Source organism: Suricata suricatta, chromosome 14 (assembly GCF_006229205.1).
Source record: "Suricata suricatta isolate VVHF042 chromosome 14, meerkat_22Aug2017_6uvM2_HiC, whole genome shotgun sequence".
NCBI lineage: Eukaryota > Metazoa > Chordata > Mammalia > Carnivora > Herpestidae > Suricata > Suricata suricatta.
The window spans coordinates 25,043,315-25,051,553 of NC_043713.1; positions in this window are offsets into that span (position 1 = coordinate 25,043,315).

The following is an 8,239-nucleotide window of genomic DNA, read 5'->3' on the forward strand; positions in this document are numbered from 1 at the left end:
AAACAGTCATATTAAGCAAGCCTGCATAGCTAATTAGCTCAGTGGACAGAGTGCAAACCGTGCTTTCTTTCTCTCTTCGCCAAGCGGTGCTGTTTATGCTACCGCGCTCTCAGCTGGCCTGCCACTTCTGACTAAGGTGCCCCAAGGTGACTAAGGTGCCCTGCTTGTTCGCACGCAGCCCCATCGCCTCTCCCTGCGGCCCCCGCCTCTCCGGCCCATCTCCCTGCTAGCCCCTCTGGCTTGAGGAAAGGCAGAGGCAAAGACAAGAAGGTCAGACCCAACTGTTCTATGGCTTCCCGAAGCTCAGGCCAGAGACTGAGTGGAGAAGGGGGCTGGCCTCACGGCGGTGCTGCAGGGAGACGGGAGAGCCGCTGCAGATTTCGGACCACCTGGTCTTCCAGTGTTCTCCGTTCCAGCTGCCTCTTAGAAATAAAACCCCAGTTGTTTTGAGCATCTGTTAAAACGGAGGCTAGATTGGTGGGTTGATGCAATACATTTCATACTGGTCTCCTCCTCTCTCTCCTAACCTGGGGGTCTTCCTGAATTGCTGTTTGGCTCATGGTACCTTTCTACCAAAAGACCTCCAATGAGTACAGAGTTGTGACCTCCAAATTTACTCTTGACCAGGCTCTTGAGTCTCATCATGTCTTCATCTCTGCATACCCTGCCCCCAGCTACTTTGCTGTCCCTGACATGACAGGGCATTTCACCTCACCTTGTCAACCAGCATGTGAATGCTGCTTTCGTAGGTTCTTTACTTAGTACTCCTCTCGTGAAAGGCAACTTATCTTTCCAAATTCACCACACATGCCTCCCACTCCAAGAAGCCTTCCTGGATGGTCCCGTAGAATGAACTGCTCCCAGAGCAGCTGGTAAAGCGAGGCTCTAGAGAGGCATGGGGGATGTCTTGACAGGTGGGGGCGAAAGAGCACCTTGAGCAATGTTTCTGTGGGTTACCACGTGGCATCTGATGACATTTGAAGCAAACGTGACTGGAATCTCTTACTTGTCAGGGCAGGTTACTGGACTCTGCATCTTTGACGAGGGTCCTCACGGAGACTGAGTAATGCGGGGCGCCTGGCTGTATTCAGCTTACCAGCTGCACTGTCCCAGCGAATCTATACACAAGCCTTACTTCATCACCCTACACCCAGGGTTCTTTTGTATATTTCCTGCTATTCTATGACCTGGGTTTTCCAGAACAGCTCTGACTCGTGGTTTGGAAAATATGGTGACGGAGGGCACACCCAGCTTCTGCAGCTTGTATTGCATTCCCCTCTGCGGGAGGCATGAGTGTTCTCTTTGCATCCAGTGCACTAGCCAGGGAAACACTTGTTGAAGGGATGGGTGAACCCAGGTGCACCTGGATGTTGGGTTGGCACATGTTCTTTCCCTGCGGACTCTCTGCATTCCCTCTCTGTGCTTCCCTCCATCCCTTCTTCCCACCTTTCAGCGTCTAGCCCAGAAGATTCTTGCTGTTGGTGGCGGTGAGGGCAGGGTTTCTTGATCGAGCCCGCTGGCCCTGATTGTCCACAGGGTGGATGGAGAAGCCCTCTCAATCACAGTTCAGGCCACAGTACGTTAACCAGAGGGAACAGCCTCTGTTTAGAAGACACCCCTTCGTGATTGCATCAGACGGGCTGAGATGGCAGGAATGGTGGTCCAGGAGTCAGAAATGGAGGGGGCTAGGTCTCTTAAGGCCCCTGCCTTCCAGTTCAGGCCTCCTACGAATCTGTGACTCAACTACAAGGGGTTGGAAAGAGTGCATCTGTGGGGCCTGGTGGGGTGCAGAGAGAGTCTTCCTCTCATGGACTCGGGGGAGCTAAAAGGCCACTTTGAGGGGGCTCTGTAGAGACACATGGGCCGTGTGTCTGCCGCACTGGCTGCCTGCAGCATAGCCGTGTGGGCTGGCGAGGAGAGCGGAGTGAGCAGCACTGTGCATGTCTGAAACCACAAATCATGACTCTGCAAATATCGAAGGTTTCCTGTGTGTTTCTGAACTGCTAGCTGAAAGAGGTTAAAGAGACTTTTCATATGCTTCTCTTGCTTCTATATGTGGAAGGTTTCTACCTTCCACTCCCAATGGTTAAGTGTTTTCTGGGCCAGGCTGCCTTTGTGTAGGGTGCAAAGCGCATGCATTTGGAATTATAAAGGGGGTGATTTTGTATGGGGCCATCCATCCTTTCTGGCTGTACCCCAAGATGGGAGCTGTAGCTGCTGGGCTGTGCAAAACCAGTTGGCCAGGACAGGCACTAAAACCCTGAGCTTAGTTCCTCATCATGGTGTTCTGATTCCCAACCCCCGTCTGCTCTGGCAGACGTCGCCGGGGGCTTCCTGACTGCCACACAGCGCAGAGCATTGGGGTACTACTAGGGTCTATGAATGTCTGGAAGGCCCACAGAAATACTTGAGACCCAAATGCCCACAGAAATAAATACTTGAGACCCGAAAAGACCACTATGAGCTCCAAAATGCAAAGAGATCTGCAAACCAGAAAGTAGGAAAATGGAGGAAAAGGTCTACGCAATACTACATCTCCTGCAACTTGCCTTGGGTCCTCCATCGCTACTGCACATCTACACAGGAAGGAAGTGGGGGTATTTGAGATGGCATCCGGGGTATAAGGTTATATCCAGCACCATGACTTATCCTCCAGGGGTATCTTGTGCTACATCTTCCTCAATTTCCTTCCCAGCTTCCTGACCACGCCCTTCAGTTTCCAGCAGCTTCTCTCCCGCAGGGCTGGTAGTCTGGAGCAGGCGGCAGTGCTCTTATTATCACCTGCTAAAGCCTCACCTATAGTATTTTCAGTATCCCTGTTCCCAGAGTGGTGGGAGCTCCAGGGACAGTGTGGCTGGGACCAGGGCAGGCAATTTATCTTAAGGCTGAGCTGGCCAAGCACACTTCCTTCATCAGAGTGAGACAACGGAGGAGATGCGTTCTACCATATGGAAGGCTGCGGTGGGCTCGTCCTGGGGCGGGGCGGGGTGTGGAGGGTAAAGCCCAAGCTAACCCATATCAAGCCTCGTTTTTCCTATTTCTATCCTTCTGCACTTTGCAGCAGTTCCCAAATCTGGATTCAACCATCTAAGAATCTTTGACTTCCTCCCGTTGGCTCTACTTCCATGGTCACTGCTCTAGTTCAGACTCTTGTGATTGCAAACGAGATAATGCAAGAAGGACCGAGGATACAATCAGATCCCTCCTCCCCACTAGCTCTGACCCCTAAGAGTTTTCAGCCCCCAGGATTATCTTTCCAATACCTATGTTTAAAGTCCAGCCTCTGTATCACAGCACAAGACTTTTTAAAGCCTGGCTCTGAACTCTCTCCCAGCCTTGCCCAACACCACGGTCCTGGGGACATTCTGATGTTCACCGTTCCTAAAACATGCTAAATTCTTGTATGCCTTTCTCCGTCCCCTTTTTTGACACTCAAAAAATATTTTTAAAAAATTTTAAACAACCCAAATATCAGAAAGTATCACAAGAACTGCAGCAAAAATATTCTCTTATCCTTAAGCTGCATCAGTTTTTAAAAAGTTTATAACTGAATGAATTTTCTCCAAAATTTTTTGTTTTGGGAGTGCATAAGGAGTTGTTAATTCTACATTGACCTGAGCCAGTAGCCTGGTCTGAGGATGGACAGGCTGACAGTTGATCCATGGTTTTGGGAGGCTAAGGTACTGTTTGTATCCAGTTTGGATTATGTTATGGAAATCATCTGTCATGTAATGCTTATAAATGAAAGTTCACATCTGGCTTAGCTAAGGTGAGAAGGAAATATTAGGCCAAATTTGTGTTCCTATGAAACAATGATTGGTTTTTACTTTGTCTCTCACTTTTATAGCTTTCAAGATGCAGCACACACCTGGGGAGTATAGAGGCGGGGAAAAGAATGTTAACTCTTGGCCAGCCTTGTGTTTTATCATTTTAGGCAAATTTTATTTCCAAGCTTTGTTATTCTCAGAGCTCCCAGTGCAGTATTTCCTAAACTAATCTGTGTATAGGCAAAACTTTTTAAAGTGTTATTTAGGATTATGTATAGTTAGGTAAATCACCCACACAGTAGTAGCATGGATGCATTCTCAAATCATTTGTGTGACTCCTGAGTTGTATTCTCTTATGGCGTTATCCTTTGGTGGCTTGGATAATACAGAGTAGACTGAAAGAAAGTAGAGAGTATTTGGGTTTTTCTTAAGTAGGAAGGAGTGTCATCGCTGAGGCTGTAGGTGGTGGGTTTTGAAGGGGTGTTAATATAATAGTAGCTGTCAATTATTTCACTTTCTTTGTTTATAAGTACAAAGATTTTTACACTTTCTTACTATCAAAACCGCGTGAAAAGTAACCACTGCACAGTGAAGCTTAGCAAATGAAGAACTGCTTGGCCTTGTTATTTGTCATCTTTTGGTTATTTTTACCAAGTGGTTTTACAAATTTGTCATAAAAACCAGTAGTTCCCTGCTCCCCCAGCCCTGTTTCCTCCTCTCCATGGACAACTACTTTCAGGTCTTACTCCTGAATGATTATAGTTATGTCCACATTTTTAAATAACATGCCTACATGGCTACTTCTTGAGTTTTCAGTCTGAGATCTTCTCCATTGGCTTCCTGCTGGTGCAAGGTGAACATTTAGCTCTCTCTTCCTGAACCCACCCTCCGTCTGGCACTATAATACATATATGCATTCACCAATTGTATTATTGTTCCCAATCGAATCATTGCCTCCCTGTAAATGGATAATATGCCCATTAACATTGTCATGTGTTTAGCATCCCTGTGGGAGGAATAATTGACATTGAGCTTGGCCATGTGATTAGCTTGGTCATTGGGATGTGAGTGGGAGTGAGTATGCAACTCCTGATCAGAAGCTTTAGGAGCCATTCATTGCATGGCCTGTGTGTTATTCACATGTGAAGAAAATGGACATGTCCCAAAGGGGGCTGACCCTGGAGGCTAGATTCTACAATGAAGGACACATGTGGTTTAGCCACAGCTGACCTACAGCTGTGCTGCAATGTTACATGAATGAGAACTTTTTTTTCTTGTAGGACATTCTTTTCTTTCTTCCTTCCTTCCTTTCTTCTTTCCTTTCTTTCTTTCCTTTCTCTTTCTCTTTCTTTCTTTTTCATGATAACCTAGCAAAATCTGACTGGTACATCATCTCCTTCACCCTCCCAGAATATTTATATCATAATTTTTGTGAGATAAAAATGGAATGTTTACATTGTTATGAGTATATACATGCTTTTTCCAGGTGAACCATCTAGTGTCTTTGTGATGCTGTTCCTTTCTTGAATCACTCTTTGTTTTCCCTAGAGTTGATCATTGCATTAGTTTTTATTTGTTTATGATTACATGTTCTTATTACTAATTCAACCCCTAGATTCCTGCCAGTTGTCTAAAATCTTCTCAGAATGTTCAGATTTCATTTTATTCAGAAGTCTCTCTTTCTGTCTCTGAAATGCTCCAGTCTGGACTGATTGATCTCTGTGCCTGCTGCATAGTTATCATCTTGGGGTCAACCTTCACCATCGTCCTTGGGATTCCCTTCGACTTTCTCCTGAGTTGGATTTTCTGTTTCACATACTCTATGGCTTCCCGTTTCTTGGTTTATACCCCTGTATTGGTGGATCACATCCTTCAGTAGCTTCCTAAGAAGAGGTTCATGGGACATACATCATTTGAAACTTTGAATGTCTTCAAGTATATTTATTCTGCCATTACACATGATTGGCAATTGTCTGGATATAGACTTTTAGTTTGGAAATTATTTTTCTTTAGAATTTGGAAGGCATTCTCTCATTATCTTTTAGATTTCACTGTTAGTATTGAGAAATCTAAAACTATTCTGATACCTGATCTTCTATATGCTCTGTTTTCTCTCTCTCTCTCTCTCTCAGCTTGTAAGAGTTTTTAAAAATAAAATAAAATTTTAATTTCAGAACAGTTTTAGATTTATGGAATTATTGTGAAAATAGTACAGTGAGTTCCCAAATACCCCACACCTAGTTTCTTCCTATTTTGAGCATCTTATATTAGTATGGTACTTTTGTCATAATAAATTAACCAGTATGGGTATATTATCATTTACTAAATTCCATTTTTTATCCAGATTTCCTCAGTTTTCCTTTAATGTCTCTTCCTACTCCAGAATCCTATACAGGACACCATATTACATTAAGTAGTCATATCTCCTTAGATTCCTCCATTGTGACACATTTTCAGATTTTCTTGGTTTTTGCTGACCTTGACAGGAGGTCAAGGAGCACTGGTCATGTATTTTGTAGAATGTCCCTTTATTAGGATATATCTGATGTTTTTCTTATAATTAGACTGGGGTAGTACCTTTGGGGATGAAGATACACAGTGGTGCAGTGACATTGTCATGACATTATATCAAAGGTACATACTATCAGTGTGACTTATCATTGTTGATGTTAACTTTTATCACCTAATTTGAGGTGGTGTTTGTCAAATTTCTCCATTTTTAAACTTATTCTTCTTTTTCTCCCTTTTCATAATTTTCTCTTTCAAAGAAAACAACTATGGATTCATTTTATACTTGGTGTATAATCTAGTGCTACTTTATTTTGTTGCTTCATTTTTCCAGTTTTTGCCATTGGGAGCTCCTTCAGATGGCTCCTGTATTCCTCTGATGTACTGCCCTCATTCTGTTTGTGTGTATATGTGCATGTGTGTGTGTATGCCTCTGTGTGTACATGTGTGTATGTATATGTCTTAGCACTTTCTTATGTTCTGGCATTACAGGCTGTTCCAGGCTCATTTTGTGTATTTTCTGTCCCACTCCTACAGCCAGGAGACCTAGTTCCTTTTACTGGAGGACGGTATTAGAAACCAAGATCTGGGGCCACCTGGGTGGCTTAGTTGGTTAAGCATCTGACTTTGGCTCAGGTCATGATCTTACCATCTCATGGTTTGTGAGTTTGAGCCCGGCTTTGGGCTCTGTGCTGACAGTGCAAAGCCTGCCTGGGGTTCTCTCTCTCTCTCTCTCTCTCTCTCTTTCTTTGGCTCTACCTATCTCTTTCTCTCTCTCTCTCAAAACACATAAATAAACTGTAAAAAAAAAACAACAACAACCCCAAAATCTGGGCACTAGATGTGCTCATTGTTACTGGCATGTCATTGAAGATCTCAAATGACAGAGTAAGGATATATAATCTGTATACTAATCCAAGATTTTATATATATCTGGAATTTTTCTATATTAAGGTAACTATGAATTCATACTGATTATCTTTAATTACCATCTGGATCATTCTAGCCTTTGCTTATTTGTAATTTCCCATTCCAAAAGTGAAGAACTTGGCCACCACCATCTGACATCAATTTATTAATGTTTAATTACAGCATACATGTGTAATAGTTTCAGAATTGTTAACCTATATTCTTGTGGGAGATAACTGGATCAACTCGAGCACAGTGCTTATGTACAGTTCCTTTTGCCTTTAGGCTCATGTACTCACATCCAGAGCTACTTAGGTCAGCACCTTATTCCTCCTCCCCTTTAATGAACTTGTCATATATATATATATATATAATTTCTTATTGTTGCTGAATAATATCCCATTCTATGTATATGGTACAAATTGTTTATTCATTTACCTATTGAAAAATAGGTTGGTTGCTTCCAACTTTTGGCAGTTATAAATAAAGTTGAATAAAAATTCATGTTTTTTGGTACTTAAGGAATTGTATTTTATTTTTATATTATCATGCAATAGATATTGCCTATAAGAAGTATATTGACATCAATAATCTTGTACTAAGATTTATTTATTTTGGTTTTTTGTTTATTTTATTTTACTTTATTTTTTCCTTTTATAGTTTATTGTCAAGTTGGTTTCCGTAAAATGCCCAGTACTCATCCCAACCATGTACAGGTTTTTATGTGGGCAAAACTTCCCAATCAATTGAGTATATACCTAGGAATATGATTATTTGATTGTCTTCTCAGACTATGTTTAATTTTGTGAAAAAATTGCCAAAATGTCTTCCAAAATGGCTATTCCATTATGCTTTTTCTCAAGTAGTTAATAAAACTTTCTTGCTGCTCCATATCCTTGGCAGGAGTTATTGTCAGTTTTTGATTGTGGCCGTTCTGATAGGTGTGTAGTGTTATTTCATTGCTTAAATTTGCAACTTCCTAATGACAAATGATGTTGAACATCTTTTCATACACTTAATTGCCATGTGTATAGCTTCCTTTGTGATATGTCTGT